The 16,952-nt window shown below is 36.6% G+C and overlaps 1 pseudogene; it reads right to left on the bottom strand.

The window, feature by feature from the left end:
* Positions 1 to 9,495: 9,495 nt before the first annotated feature.
* LOC129401153 (U2 spliceosomal RNA) lies at positions 9,496 to 9,654 on the bottom strand (annotated as a pseudogene).
* Between the last annotated feature and the right edge of the window lie 7,298 nt (positions 9,655 to 16,952).

Below are 16,952 nucleotides of genomic sequence, written 5' to 3'. Positions count from 1 at the left end.
TTGATCCCTGGCATCCCATATGCTCCCTGAGCTTCACCAAGAGTAATTCCTGAGTACAGAGCCAAGAGTAAGCAGAGTCAAGAGTAAGCCCTGAACACCATCTGGTGTGACCCCAAAGCAAAAGAAAAGAAAAAATAAACTTTAAAATATGAATGTAACCTTTATGAAATCAAGAAATTATGCTTCACTCATGAAACTTTACTTATACATATGAAACATGTTGAACTAGATAAATAATAAAAAATTTTAAGACTATATACTACTCATTACAAAATTAATTTGTTGGTGATTTTTATTTAGAGGAGGAAGATTGGGACCACCCCAGATGTACTCCAGGCTTATTCCTGGTTCTATGCCCAGGGATTATTTGGTGGTGTTCAGGGGGCCAGGTGTGGTGCCAGGAGATGAACAGGTGTTGGATGCTTATAGGGAAAACACCTTAATCTCTACTGCTGCTCTAGTCTTAATAATTATTTCTGTAACTTAGTTTCAGATAGTAACTAAAAATTATTCCAATTTAGAATGCATTATTTTGCGAGTGATCTTACTGCTAGTTATTTATTAAGAAAATGTAGTTTTGTGGGTGTGATTATGGCTTAGGACTTAAAAGACAGACTTTTGTGATTTCCTGAGGTATGAGTATGATTTGGGTAACAATAACTAGTTACTTGTGATTTTTTTCCCACAATATTTCCTTTTTATAAAATTGATTTGATAATATTTATTTTGAGTTAAAAAGTATTAATCTAGGCTATTCATCTTAAACTTTTTAAGAATAAAGCTATTGTAGTATGAAAAAAAAACTATTGTTGTATGAAAAGTACTATTTACTTTGTCCTGTCGGACCTTATTTTCCATCCTTACTTTCCTTTCTTAACAATAACAACAAAAATAATGGAATTGTCTTTGAGCCAGAGGGATGGTTGGATGGGGGCCAAGGATTTGGGTTGATTCCCCAGTGGTATTTGACATTTGTGTTAATCAGTTGGCTTCTTTTTTCACCTGGAGTAATGTAAAGTTAGATTTGTGCATTCAGCACAATGAAGTAAATGGATATTTTAAATGTTGAACTTTAGCAAATTAACAGTTATAAGTCTTCATATCCAAAGGCAATAAAGCATTGTTATACAATTAAAAATAAACAGAATTTACCTAGACAATAAATATATTCTTTGACTTGTGGAAAATATGAGCAAATATATTAGCAGCGATTAACACCTAATGCTTTAAATAATATTTTAATTGTTTAGAAACCATTTTTATTAGACACTTACAATTAGGCAATCAGGGCAATAATCAGCTGGGTTTTGAATGGCTGGCTATCACTTTTGATAAAAAGCAGGTCAAGGGCTTGCTGTTACGATAACTTCTGTGAGAAATCTTGTAAAGATCTCTTCTTAGGAGAGTTAACAATAGCAAAAACAAAATGCAACTATAATAAAAAATGGCAATATAATTTTATATGGGATCTTTATTTTCAAAGCGTCCCAGAATTCCTGTAAACTGATATTCAAGCCATATTCAGGAGCCAGTGGGGCACAGTCACACGTTGGCATGAGAAGGCAAGATGAACTTGTAGTTGGAGTGGATGTTCTTGCCCTGGAATGGTGAGAACTTGGAGAACCCATTGTGGGCTTTGGTTTGGTTCCTCCTATTCGTAGGGGTGATAGGATTCTTCTGCACTGAAGTTACACAAGACACAACTCTACGCTGTAGAAGGTTGAAAGTGAGAAAAAAATAGTTGTGGAAAGAGGAAGCATGGGAAATAGATGCTTTATTTCCCTGACACCAAGTGGCAATGCTTACGGCAAGAAGTCATGAATAACTGTCGAGGTACTATTAGAATAAAGTTACTATCGTCCAAATTCCCTGTTGTCTGTCATCTACAAGTTGTTCACTCGAGTGATCCTGAATAGAATAGGCAGAACATTAGATGAAGGACAACCACTCAAGTAAGCCAGGTTCTGAACAGGATTCAGCACAATGACCATATCCATATAGTGACCAAACTCACTGAGGTATCTCGAGAGTTCAAGATGCTGCCCTGTCAAATGTTCATGGATTTAAAGAAGGCCTTTGATTCTGTTGAGACTGAAGCGGTCATCGAAGCCCTAGCCAAACAGGGCGTTCAAACTCCATACATCAGGATCCTCCACGAACTGTATTGCGGATTCACCACCAAGATCTCACCATTCTACAAGGAAGTGATCGTTAACTTAAAGAGAGAGATTCAGCAGGGCAATACCATTTCACCGAAACTCTTCAGTGCCATCCTTGAGAACATCATGTGACAACTAGAATGGGAAGGAATGGGAGTGAAGATAGACGGTCGGCCAACTACACCACCTCCACTTCGCTGATGATATCGTTCTTATAACACCAACCATTAGCCAAGCGGCACAAATGCTGGCCGACTTCAACAGTGAGTATGGAAAGGTCAGACTGCAGCTGAATCTCAACAAGAAAATGCTCATGAAAAGTTAACAAATCCCTGATGCTCCATTTGCTCTCAATGGAACGAACATCTCTGAATGCAGCAGCTATGTGTACCTGGGTCAAGAACTCAACATGAGGAACAAATTGGCTGCAGAACTACGTAGGAGGAAGATAGCAGCATAGAATGCCTTCAAGAACATCAAAGAAGTGGTTAAGAGGACAAAGAAACTCTGGCTCCAGGCACATCTTTTTGACTCTACTGTTCTTCCTGCACTAACTTACACCTCAGAGACCTGGGCCCTATGCATACAGGATGAGAACGCTATTCAAGTATCCCAAAGAGGAATCCAAAGAGCTATGCTTGGAGTATCATGTTTCACTCAAGTGAGAGAAGGAATCCAGAGTTGGAGTTCTGACCTCCATTGACGATCAAGAATCAGGGACACTGTCTCGTTTGCCAAGACATCAAAAATCAGATGGACCGGACATGTAATATGATTCAGAGAAGACCGCTGGAGTAGAGCAGTTACCAACTGGATTCCATGGGACGTCAAAAGACCGCCAGGCGCCCACCAATGAGATGGTCAGACTTCTTGGTCAAAACCCTGAATGAATGATTTGAGGCTTTTCCTGTTCCTGGAGCGAGCAGATATCACTGGGCTACACTAGCACGCAACAGCGACGAATAGAGACATTATTGGCGCCTGCTTGAGCAAACCGAGAATCAATGGGATGACAAGTGATACAAGTGACAAGTGTATATATGTATGTATATATATAGAGAGAGAGAAAGAGAGAGAGACATATAGACATATATATTTTCTCATTGTCATGTTGGTTTATGATCCCTAGATTGTCCCAGTCAGAGAGCCTGGCAAGCTACTGAAAGTATCCTGCCCACACAGCAGAGCCTGGTAAGCCAACTGTGGCATAATTTGTATGCCCAAAACAGTAACAACAAGTCTTACAATGGAGACATTAGTGGTGCCCACTCGAGAAAATTGATGAACAATGGGATGACAGTGCTACAGTGTTACATCCTTAGAATAGATTTTGTGATTTCAAATAATGGTTTAGGTTGATCTACAATTAATTCCACTGACAGTATATTTAAATTATGACCATCCAAGGACACATACGATGTGCTCGTTCTTCAAGCAATGTTCTAAAATATAATATTTATTTTCAAAGGAATGTGATTGTTAGTCTAATAGGCAGTGGTACCTAAACTTTCCGTGTGAAAACTAAATATCTCACTATCTTAGAACTAGAACAAAGAAGAAAAAAGAAAAAGCACTTAAGGAAGAGTTAAAAAATCAAATTCAAGAATATCTTTGAAAAAAATATTTCTCTAAGCAAGTTGACATTTAAAAATGTGTGACTTAAGAGAGATAAGAAGAAAATTGTGAGAAACATAACCTTAAATATTTTGGATCACATTTTTGTGAATTATGCAGCATTTGGCACAACTTGAAAGAAACAGAAACACTCTGGGGTAATGCTAAGTATTTGTGTGCACTTCATGGGAACATATATGCACACTCACAGAGTAATATTGTGGTATAATATGCTAGGTATATAGAATGTATCTGTGAAAATGATTTTCTATGTAACACTTTCAACTCTAGGACTACATTCCTTCTTTAAAATTTGTTTTAATGAGTGTTTTCATGTTAAGTTTATAGGACATCTTTTAAAGGGCACAAATGTTTTAATTTTTCCTGGGCAGCCAAAATGGCCTTTGAGTAGTCACCCTAAAGCCATTCTTAGAAATGGCGTTTTATAGACACATGAAACAAAGCAGCACAAGAAATAAAATGAAACTATGTTATCATTGGCTACCCTTTAAACATATTAAAAATTCTCAGAAGGGATCAGATCATCTACTGTAGGGAACAGCGCTGTGTTGGCACGTGGTATACAGGATGACCTAATGGGTCTTTCCCTCTCTAATTCCTGTGATATTGCAGATCTAAGAGATGGAGCCAGTAATTACAATGTAACGGATTCCTCTCTCTCCCCTGCCTCTTTTTCTCTCTCTCTCCCTCTTCCCTCTCCCCCCACCCCACTCTTTCCCTAGAGTTTAGCAGAGAATCTCTTAAAACAAACAAAAACTGTGAGAAAATAGGAGAGGTCAGGGACTGGCCCACATTTTAGAGCAGAATGTGGAAAGTTTGAAGGACTGATTTGACGGCAAGGGCTGAGAAGTAAAGGGGGCTGTGCCATTTATATGACAGGCAGTAGTTAAAAAGGGAAGGGAAAAAGCCTTTAAAAAAATGGGTGTAACCCCGGGCTCTGATACAACTGGCCTTTCAGCCCCCACTTGAGATTTGCACATCCCTGAGGGAAGCTGTGGTTTGGAATAAGATGGTGCATTTAATTTCACTCAGAGAACTTATTGGACTTGGCACCAAAAGAAAGAATTTGCAGTATATTTTTTGTCATGATTAGTGGCCCCCTCACCACAACATTTGATTATTTTGGAAAGGGAAAAGTTAAACCCTTGTAAAGTTGTGATTTACAATTTGCAAGCATCCAGGTAGGGTGCTTGACTTTTGCCAGCTTGATCATGGGATCCACATTTTATTCTAGCTCATTGATGTGAGAAAACAAACCGGTTCTGTGGGGGAGAAATAGCCTTGAAAATATATCCCTTGATTATCCTGGGAGATTTTCTTCCACACTGCATCTTTTTAGTGACATTGATTTTAGTATCCACTGGAACGTGTAGCAAGAAACTGGCGTGCGGCTAGTTTACGTTTCTTTTGTAATCTGTAGTTTCTGGTATTTTTATCTTTTGATTTTTTTGCCCACACCCTTATGTAAATCTTGAGGCACCAGAGTTAAAAGGAGGTTCTAATTTTATACCTGAAAATAACTTTCACAACATTTTTTTTTCTCCAGCATTGTAATTAAGATTTTGATCTTGTGGGCAGTTTAATAATGCTCAGCTATGTCTAAATAGCCAAAGGGAAAGTGAATGACCAACTGGGTTGCTGATGAATATTTTCCTGGTTGATACATGACTTTCCCCACAACTGTGATACATTATTATTTGACAACAAGAAAGCTGTTCGCAGAACTAAAATTCCTTTGAACACTCATCTTTCTGAAATGGTACCCCTCACTGCAAGAACTGAGGTAGGTTAAGTCTGAGCGTCAGTGCTGGAGTAATTGTGGGCTAAATTAGACTCTGTTCTAGTGTCCAACACTGAAATAAGTCTACCAGGACATGAAATTAATCTTAAAGTGAAATGAATATGCTTCAACTCTCCTACTTCTTGAGATTCTTTGGTCTTTCTCATCGGATTTTTGTTGGTTGGAAAACTGTCTCCAACATTCAGGAAACTGCAAGTGTTCGCCATGCTTACTAAGTCAAAGCAGTTTGCTGAATAATGTCAATATTGTGGTATTGTTGGCAGAGCAAAACCCTTTCCCCCCTCTTATTCTGGACATAACAGAAGATAAAGATAAATACAAGAATTGCATTGGTATTTGGGAAGTGCTATATTTGTCCCAAGTTGAACATAGTGGTTAAGGGAATGGATGAATAAAAGCAAAGGGATTGGATTTCTATCCCAACAGTCTGTGTGAACTTGAGCAAATTGTTTATCTTTACTAAGCCATAGTTTTCTCATCTTTACAGCTATTCAGTTAGGTTTTGAGGATATAAAAGGAGTTGATATAAACTTACTATTGAAGGTGTATAATTATTAATGTACAGTAAAAGTTCAGTTACTGTTAGCTACTATGATGGTGGTATTGGTCTAAATAGCAGGCTATTTCCTATGTATGTATGGTGCTAATTTTTCTCTAGCGAGATGAGATTCACCATATTTTTTATTTCTACTTCTTGTGATTTAATGAGTGAATGCATAAACTTTTACTTATCTGACATTGCCTTCACAAAGTTATTGTGGAATTTGGATCATTAGCCAATTCATTCTGTTTTAAAGTGGTTTCCTAGAATTTGGAAGATCAACTTAATGCTTTCTTTTATATATTTTGATGTTTAAGGAATTATTTTTTCTCCCACTTTCTTCATGGCCTCTCTCAATTTTCTACTTCATATAAACATGAACACACAAGCATCACGCATAGTTAAACACACACACACACACACACACACACACACCACATTTCCTTCCCTACCTCTCCAGGATTTATTTTCCTCTATGAAGGATTCATTTTAGTCAAGCTGTCTCCACCTGATAGAAAATCTACCCTTCACACAGATGATCTCACAGCTAGAAATCCTATAGGATATATATCAAAATGATGTGACACAGATACAATTCTCATTGGAATGGCTAGATTTTCTCCTACATATCTATAATGACATACTCTTACAAGTTGCTATTTATGACTCATTTTTCTCCACATATACTTTTCTTTATATATGAACAATTTGTATTGCTCTTGCATAAAATAATATAACCCTGCTGCATGCATTCATCTAAACTCATTCATCCCTTTCTAAAGGAATACAGACACCAGCCTCGTACTATCCATTTCACAGATTCAATTGGATAGTCTTTGAGAGTTTTTCTTTTTCTGAGTAACAGGAGAAAAAGAGGGAGGCTAAATTTAGTATGAGTATTATTTAGAAAAGAGGAAAAGGAGGAACAACCAATAGAAGGCAAAAGTCCTTGACATATACATATTCTGTTACTCTACAGTAGAAATCGCTCTTCCTTCTGGTGATGGAGAGAGAGGATTCCACAAGCTTTCAATCTGGCTACTTTAAAGACCTGCTCTGGCAGATATGCCTTGTCTATTGTCTATCTTAGCCTCAAATGAAAGGGCAAAGTGTCTCTTGCTGAGACAAAATCACTTTAAGTAGCTATCACCCTCACATGGCGCCAGCTCTGTGGAGGATTATCATTCCCAGACTTTTATTTGCCAAGCTTTGAGATTCTTTGCTAAAAAGAAACCTTTAAAACCTCAGGAAACTGCCTGTTTATCTGTTTGCTGCTTTATTTTAAACATTACTGTCATATTCAATTATGCACATTTTTCACTTTTACCATTTCTATAAATGAGACATGCGTTAGAATCATTAATGACTTAAATTGGTTCCTAAAGAGAGTAAGTGGTTATAGGGCTGTATTCTGGATCCGGGGTTCTGAGAATTTCTTCTTTTAGTTAGCATTATGTACATTGACCCCATCTCCCCTGCAGACTGTGCTAGTAAAGAAGGAAAAATTCCTAGAAAAATTCACTGATTAGAGTTGTTATGAAAGTGGATAGGTAAAATGGATAAGGTCAAATCTGTTAACATCCTACTTTATATATATATTTTTAAATTTAGCTATGTAGTATTATAAATATTTGTGATGTTTACTACTGCAACTTACAATAGCATTTGCATCAACTGGGATATGTACTAACTTTTCTTCCAAAATACTCTTGATACAGCTTGCAGACACAAGTTGTATTACATCAAGATTGGATGTAATTCATATGATTATGATCAAATCTGGGATTTAATTTATTTTCTGTACTAGTAAATTCACCAAGCTGCTTCTATTCATATTTTTGCCAAAGTATTAAGCTGTCATTTATATTTCTAAAAAATTTACATCAGCAAAATCCAGTGTTTTGAAGACTACCACTGTTCTTATATGAACACTAGAGTTAGTATATTTTCCAGGGGCAGAACTTATAATCATCAATTGTGTAAGTAACTTTTAGATTCTCTTCATCTGGCATTCTCAGTTCAATGTTCATATATTGTGGCCACTTCCTTTTCAGAGGTCCTTGAGTAACTCACACCTTGTTACTTAAAACATATCCCTATCAACATTTCTCCAAAAAACAATCTTGTGTATATTTTATTTTATTATGTGAAGGTTTTTCTTAGATGTGCTTTTTTATTTTTTCTGAAACATTTTTCCATATGCTTCTCACTGTGAAAATGTAGAACATACTTCAGGTTTTTAGTCTTGAAGTTTTACATGTGAAAATGCCATTCATAACCATAACAGATAAGATTGAGCTTATGGGAGGAGTTAGCTAAATCTCAGAACCATCATTTCACAATCTGATTATGAAATTATATTCAGTGTTAAGAAAAAAGTTTTCCTGACCCCTGTTTTAGCTTCATTGCTAGACTCTGGAGTAAGGTTTTGAGAATTTTATTTTTAATGAGCACCATAAGCTGTTCTTGTAACTAAGCAAATCTGTCTAAAGAAAGTGAATAATTGAAAAGGGTATATATATCATAAAGGATGGTGGATGACAAATGATAGTACATGATATGAAAATGTGAAAAGTGATCCCTCTTCTTCAAGTACATTTATAGTTAGTATAACAGCTATAAATACAGTGTTCCCAGCTAAATTTCTATGGTACCTATTGGAGTTTATCTTTCCAATGCTGCAAGTTTTAACAAAAAGTAGAAGGTTATGTGTGGAGATATGAAGAGATTTTATGCAAAAGGTTATGAAAGAATAAATGACAATAAATCCCACAATTAGTGAATTCAAGGGCCATATGGAAGAAGATACATTACTACATCACTCATATCTGGACATTCCTTGGCCTCATTTATGTCCTGTGGGAAATTCTAAATTTGGCTCAGTCTGCCTCATTTGGGGGTTGGGGGGATTCATTTATTCCGAAATTTTACTATTGCTTTACAAAAATATTATAAACTTATTGTTACTATTTTTATTAGAGAATTCTTGAGATGTAACTGCACATGCTGAAAGCAAGTAATTATACATGCTAATTTGCTTTACATTGTGAAAAACATTCTAAGATTAAGATGATTAATGTATCCATCCTCTCACATAGCTACCACTTTCTGTGTGTATACAATGAGAATCCTTAAGGTCTACTCACAGGAGTTTTCAACAATTTATTGTTTTCTACAACTATTTATAATTTTCATCCATTTACTACAGTCACAATGCCATATATTAGAGCCTTAGTACTTCTTATAACTTAAAGTTTGTACCCTTTGACCAAGCAGTCTACGTATCCCACTCCTCACCTTTTCAAAAGACTGTTCTAAGGACACTATGCAAAGTGAAATAAGTCAGCAATAAGGACTGTAGAGTATCACTTCCATGTGAAAATTGTAAGGAACACCAATTTCACTGAAACAGAGACTAGCAGACTAAATACTTGAATCCTTCAATATTTTAAGTTATTTTGTTACTTTAGTGGAGGGTCATTTTACACTTGATCTTAGCCAAAAGGCCGAGAAGTGATTGTGGAGGGTTATATTAAAAGTAAAATGTAGTATATCATGACTTATATGATCCTTCTGACTTTTTATTATTTAGTATTTTATCTTCTTAGGAAGATAATTGAAAGCATTATAATATAAACTGCTAAACTAAATCACCATCAGCACTGGTGATATCTACATAGCTAAAATGTAACCCTTTATATTATTTAAATAGTACTGTTTCAAATATCTTGACAGAGGAAGAGACTATGAATACTAAAGGTTTAGATAAAGGCTATACTGCAAAGTGATATACTCTTATGTAATTAGACCTGGCTGTAGCAAATATTCAACCCCCTTGCGGTTCATTCAAAATTTCTTTTTTTTTTCATTCAAAATTTCTGATGTTAATTTATGCCTTTGAATTCACCATAAAACTGGCAGAGATACACTAATTCCATATTCCGTTTAGATTCTGCTTTATAAATCTGTGGCCCATTATTTAGGACATTTCTGTTAGCCTAAGAAAAGAGGCCAAACTCTTCCTGGTCTGAGATCATCAGTCTGATGGCTTTAAAATCTCTTGGTGCAAGGGTTTGCAAGGCCCACAAAGAGAAAGAGTTAAGCCTATTCTCCTAGTTTGGCAGAAACTTTGTAGTTTAAAATTACATACTGACTCTGGTGTAGAGACACAAGAAATTACAGAGCAGACACTGTCCAGGACAACGTATAATTTAAAATGTACTAAAGAATGTATACCGCATGGCAAAGTAAGTGAAGTGCTTCTTCAAATATAAGTGTTTTGCATAGAAAGGCAGTAATTATCCACTCCTAGGGAAATGTTTGCATTCATTCTAAATCAATATTTACTATTCATTTCTTGTGTTCAACAAAACAGGGACTTAACTTTTTTTAATTTTAATGAAGCACTAAGACTACAATAATTCTACAATGTAATTGTCTTGATATGAAATATGGCTAAATGGCGTTGCTATTTTGAGAAAGAGCAGTGTGAAATGGAAGAGTATCCCTATTTGTGAAATGTTACTTTGGGAACATTCAATTCAAACTCAGCCAAGCAGGGCGACTCACCAGTTTGCAAAGACAACTTAAGCTCTCTCCTTGGTAAGACCCTTAACTGAAATCATTCAGATGAGTCTTTGCCTTTGTATTTTCCCTCCGTTTCTTCTGACACAGGCTTCCTGGTAATGATTTTGTTTCTGCTGAGCTACTGCTTCTGGAACTTGTGTTGTACATGCGCGCGCGCGCGTGTGTGTGTGTGTGTGTGTGTGTGTGTGTGTGTGTGTGTGTGTGCGTGGACATGGTATATATAAGAAACTTCTGTACAATTATTTTTTTCTGCAAGAGGAAGAACTCTTCTCTTTTTTACTCTCCCAATTCCCCTGGACTATTAAGTTCAAAAGAACCTCCAGGAAAGAGCTGGAGAAAAAAAATAAGAAAATAGGACACATGCGAGTGCTGTACTCAGACGAGTCTAAAGGTTTACAGCATATTTTTATTTATAGAGCCTATGATCTGATCATTTCATGACTTTTCTTTGGAAAATGATTACAATTATTTTTTTTATCACAGAGTAAAGAGAACAGGGCAATATAACGATATGTTATATTACAACATGAATACTCTTTCTCAGCAACAGAAACAATAATGGTTTTGCCCTTGAGTTTCAGGTCAAAGCAAAGTCCTTTAGTGCACACCATTTCATTACCAAATGCTACACAAATGCCTGAACTTTCTATAAGGTTAGGTTTCTGTCTCCCATTTCTGTGTGTAGTTGATTTTCCTGTTGTTCTTTACTTTTTTGTTGTTGCTGCTTATTTGTGTTACACTTTGGGAGATGGGTGGGTCTAACTTAGATCTTGTTGGAAAATCCACCATTCATAGGACGTATTTTCAGAAATAGTTTTTGCCATTTCTGGTAGTGGTGCTGAGGGCTTACTCCTACTCCTGGGTCTGGACTTCAGGTCAGGCTGCTTCTGGCAGTTCTTGGGAGATTATATGTGATGACAGGGTCAGCTGCATCCAATGCAAGCCCTTTAGCTCCTCCCATCTCTGTCCCTTCCTGACAGGATTTTGTATTGGATAACTTAAGTAACTCTGTGGAGAACATACTGGCTATCTCAAACACAATAGGCAAATAGTCCACTATCCTATTTCAATTTCACCAAACTACCGGTGGACACATGGCAGAGCCTGGCGAGATCCCTGTGGCATATTCGATATGCCAAATACAGTTACAATAACAGGCCTCATTCCCCTGATCCTGAAAGAGTCTCCAACCACTGGGAAAGACGAGTAAGGAGAGGCTGCTAAAATCTCAGGGCTAGGAAGAATGGAGACTCCTTACTGGTGCCTGCTCGAGCAAATTGATAAACAACGGGATGACAGTGATACAGTGACACAGTGAACTTACGTAATACTGAATTTTAACCAACATCATGTTTTCAAATTCACTGTTTCTACAGTGTTCCTGTATTGAAAATGATGTTTTGAGTGGGAATGATGGAAAAGAGTAAATAATGTATCTTTTCCATCTCATTACATAGTGTTATTCCTTTCACTTCAGAATGTTGGTGAAGCGACTGTGAGGAATGGGCTTCTACTGAAGTTTCCTCTCTGCGCCTTTTTGCTATTCATAATTTATGCAAGTTCTTTCAGTGAACTGCTATTTGGTATCACTCTAGGGACAAATAATATCATTTATGTATTGTGATTGCTACTCCCTTCTATCTTCCTATTTTATTGACAAGAAGCAAGGGTGTTGCTTGTAGATTTGAAAATAAATGGGGTGCAGAAATTGTCTTTCTCTTTCTGAGAGGGGCACCTTCTTTCTCCAGGAAATGCTATTGTAAACTGTACAGTTACAAATGGTGTGTTAGTTCTCAAGATATTCTTGTCTCAATGTATGAAGCAACAAAATGTTCCTTTAGGGTTTGGGGTAGAGCGCCAATGAGACACAGGCAGTTTAGGACATGTCCCTAAAATCTGGAAAATCAATGGGACACACAAAAGGAACTGAAGTGGACTGGAAGGAACCTCTTGAGGGTCATTTTAAAAACTAGAAACTGACTATGAACAGAGCCTTTACCCAAGGATGGGGGGAGGGCGCTAGTAAACCCATTCCAGTTTAATGTCTAGTTGAGATGTTTTCTGCATGACCCATAAAGGATAATAAGGAAGGCTTTGATAGCTAAAAAAAAAAAAAACAGTAGCTTTTTTGAGGCATTGCACAAAAATTCAGTCTGAGTTTAAGTGGCAAATGTTTGCAGACCCCAAAATGAAAGGGGACAGTGCCAGCTAGGTGAGGCAGTTACCTGACTAATTGGATAGAAAACAAATTCTGATAAGAATTTGTACCTGAGGGAAAATAAAGTAAGATATGTCAGCATGTAAAAGTTGAGCATTTACTTAAGTTGAGGGCTTCTGGGACCTTGAATTTATCTAGAATTTCACCTCTATGTGGTTATTTAATGTAGGTCAAATTAGAGATTAATCTGCATTTTAATTGCAGTTTATTTAAATGGGGCATTATAAATTATTTCTTATAGAATCTGGCATTAAACTATTATCACTTTTCTATTGCAACAATTTCTGAGATTATTTTTGTATAGCACCATTCTCTAACTCCAGCAAAGATAAACCGTGAATAATTGAAAAAAGAAAAAAGTACAAACATTTCTGTTGAGGTATTTATATTAAGTTTGCTAATGAAGAAAACAAGTTTCGGTTAACTGTTCATTTTTATCGTGCCTTTGCTACACTTAGCAAAAATCTATTAAAAAGAGAAACCCTAAAATCCTCTCCCAAGGCACTGAAGACACTCGCACTGACCTTGTGTTTATTCTTTCAGAATATGAGACAGTCACATTGAACAAGAGGGTAGTCGAATACTTCTATTAGTAGAAGTAATTTTCTAGGTGGTTAATAGGCTGGCCCTCCAGGAATAAGGCAATGATTTCTGTAGGATGTTAGGCAGAAATCAATCAGCTGTTTCCTTCATAAACATTCTCACACACCTTCTTGGCATTATACCCGAGGACAGTTTGGAAATAGCTGTAACAGAACTCTTACAGATTGGAGAGATATTTGCACAGACATTTTCCTGATTTCACTCATATGTCAACCAAACTTTGCTACACTCTAGAAATATTTCTAATAAAGTTGTATTCTTTAAGAATCAAGTAATGATGCTACTCTTTGAATTGATGATTTGACCAACGTTCCACAAACACCCATACTAACCTTACTGCTTACATTAATGTGCTGATTATTATTCTCCCCTGATCACAGCATTTAAGTCTGGAAAGAAAACTGACAGGCAACAGGTTGGAGCAGGGAATCAAAGCTGGTCACTATCCACACCTAGGATTGATACAGATCAAGTAAAATTTATTGCAATGTCATTGAAAATTCAATGCCCCCCAGGTGAGAGGTATACTGTGATTCTTGGTGGTAGAATATGTGCACTGGTGAAGGGATGGGTGTTCAAGCATTGTATAACTGAGACTTAACCCTGAAAGCTTTGTAACTTTCCACATGGTGATTCAATAAAATAATAAATTAAAAAAAATTAAAAAATAAAAACTTTATGAAAACTTAAAAAAATAAAATAAAATTGTCTTGAAAAAAAAGAAAATTCAATGCCCCCTTTTATATTAGTTTACTCTTTATGTCAGCAATTTTCAGGCTTTTTGAACTCAGAAACCTGCTTCAGTGTAAAATTGGTTAGTGCATTTGATAACTAGGGCTGGTTTGTATTGATATTTACCATGGTAGAAAATTTTAAAATAAAATTTTAAATGTCAATTTGTTTACATAAGCTACTCTGCATATTATATCAGTGAACTTTTTCATAAAAAAACTGCATTCAAATTAAAGAGTGAAGAATAGCATTCTTATATTTTAGAAAACCTCTTAAATGTGAAGTCTTCTATCTGCTTCTTCAGTTGAACTTTGTCTCATGTCAAATATCATGTAGTCTTCGGATATTCCACTGTTATACTTGTGACAGAATGAGAAACCAAAGGGAGGAGGTAAATTATATTAGGCAAGACTTTTGATTCTATAGAATCCATAAAAGTGTCTTAGAAACCCTCAAGTTTCTTCATGCATTGTGATGCTGATTGGTCACGTATGCCTGTGAGTATACCTTAAAAATGAGTTTGCTGACCTACCTGGTACAAAATCATCATCATCATCATTATCATCATTATCATCCTGCTGATTGTAGATTTTCTCTAGCAGCCTCAGTAACGTCTCCATTCGTCCTAGCCCTGAGATTTTAGCAGCCTCTCTTTACTTGTCCTTCCCAATGGTGCCACATTGGAGGCTCTTTCAGGGTCAGGAGAATGAGACCCATCATTGTCACTGGTTTTGGCATATGAATATGCCACGGGGAACTTGCCAGGCTGTCCCAAATAGACCTGGCACAAAATAGACACAATTTTCTCTTCCAGATATTTTTCTTCAATATAAAACAAATCTTCGAGATGCATGCCTTAAAGCACAGGTTGCTTCAGAGGTCAATAACTTTTTAAGTTTCTTTGAGTGACCTGGGAGAAGATATTCTCTCACATGGAGACATGGAGTCTTTTCTCCTGTTCAGTAATCTTTAGCTCTGAAGAAGGTTGAGAAGGAAATGGTATTGGCAGAGTCTGTGAGAGAGAGAAAGATGATTATAGGATGGTGCCTTGGAGGGGATACTGGAAAGAATGCACTAGCAAAAAATGCCTTTTAAAATTTATTAAAAGGTAAAAATTAGAAAATGAGGGCAATTTCAAAATAGTGATACATTTGAATAAATGAAAGCAAAATCTTCTTCACTATCAGTGGGAACAATAATGCCACTGATAATTCTGGTTCTGGTTGTCTTAAAAGAGTACTAGAAATTAGAAAATTAATTGACAATGTTAGAGTTGGGTGAAAAATTGAAAATAGTGTAGACAACCATTAACAGATATATGAAGATGTTCATCACCGCATATTATCAGGGAAATGGGGAACAAAGCCACAATGAAAATATCAGCTCACACCAGATAGAGAAGTCTATCTCAAAAGGTTCAGCTACAACAACTGCTCAAATGGGTTCAGTGAAAAGGGAATTGTTTCATTGTGGGTGGAGAAGTTGACTGGATCATTACTCATGTAAACATGTATGGGCATTTTGATAAAATGTAAATATAGTACTATTATATGACACTGCTATTCTATTTTTTCACATCAACCCCAAGAACATAAAGGCAGTCATTCATTGAAGCTCTATTTGTAATACCCAGAATATCGAAACAGATTTTTTATAGAAATCAGAGAGCTAGGAGAGGGGTTAAGGTGTCATTCTTGCATGCAGCCAGCCATGCTTCAATGGCTGTCACAGCACAGTCCCCTGAATAGTGCTGACATAGCCCTGGAGGCCCAGAGAACTGATGGGGTAACCTGGGTAATTATCAGCACCCAGAAGTCTAGCACTTCTGTGTCCTTGAACATTCTTAAAACCACTAGTCCATTGGCCAAGAAGGATCCCTAGGCCTCCTGAACATCATTCAGTAGACCCAACTTCCCCCACATAGAAACTTTCATATACACACACTGAAAGTTAATGAACACTCCTTTACTATTAAAAAAAATTAAGATGGAATTTTGCCTCTTTCCCAAGTTATATGGATCTAGAATCTTTCAATGTGAAACAAAATGAGTCCTAAGGTAGACAAATGACAAATGATCTCTCTCATATGTGTTATATAAAGAAAGATATTAAGGGAGTAGATGGTGGGCACTGAAACAAATATTTAAATTCTGATAACATAATTGTGGTTATCAAGTGGAAGATGGGGAGGGGGCATGGAAGGATGGGGCACACTTAACATAATGACATGGTGGAGGGTCTTTGACACTTTGGTAGCTATGGAGGTACACATCAAAACATTAATAATTTGTACACTAAACCACAATGTTAACATCATTATAAATTATGCAATAAATAATGTATATTCAACTTTTAGAATACAAAAAATTTGCTTGTATTAATTGGAAGCAGAATGCCAGATAGAATAATTTTTTGATGAAACAGGGGTTTTCTGTTATGTTGGCTTTCTGTTTTTGTTTTGTTTCAGGGCCATACCCAGCAATGCTCATGCCTGGTTTCTGGCTCTCTGCTCAAGGATTGCTCTTGGCAGGCTCAGAGGAACATATGGGATGCTGGGTATTGAACTGGGGCAGGCCACGTGCAAGGCAAAGCTCTATAAACTATACTATTGATCCAGCCCCAAATGGGGCTTTTCTAATTCTGAAGTTCAGGGAAAGTTTTAAGGCTTCCATGACC

The sequence above is a fragment of the Sorex araneus genome, chromosome 1 (assembly GCF_027595985.1).
Source record: "Sorex araneus isolate mSorAra2 chromosome 1, mSorAra2.pri, whole genome shotgun sequence".
Classification (NCBI taxonomy): Eukaryota; Metazoa; Chordata; class Mammalia; order Eulipotyphla; family Soricidae; genus Sorex; species Sorex araneus.
The sequence above is the reverse complement of the archived record's forward strand: the minus strand, read 5'-3'. Positions and strand labels throughout refer to the sequence as shown.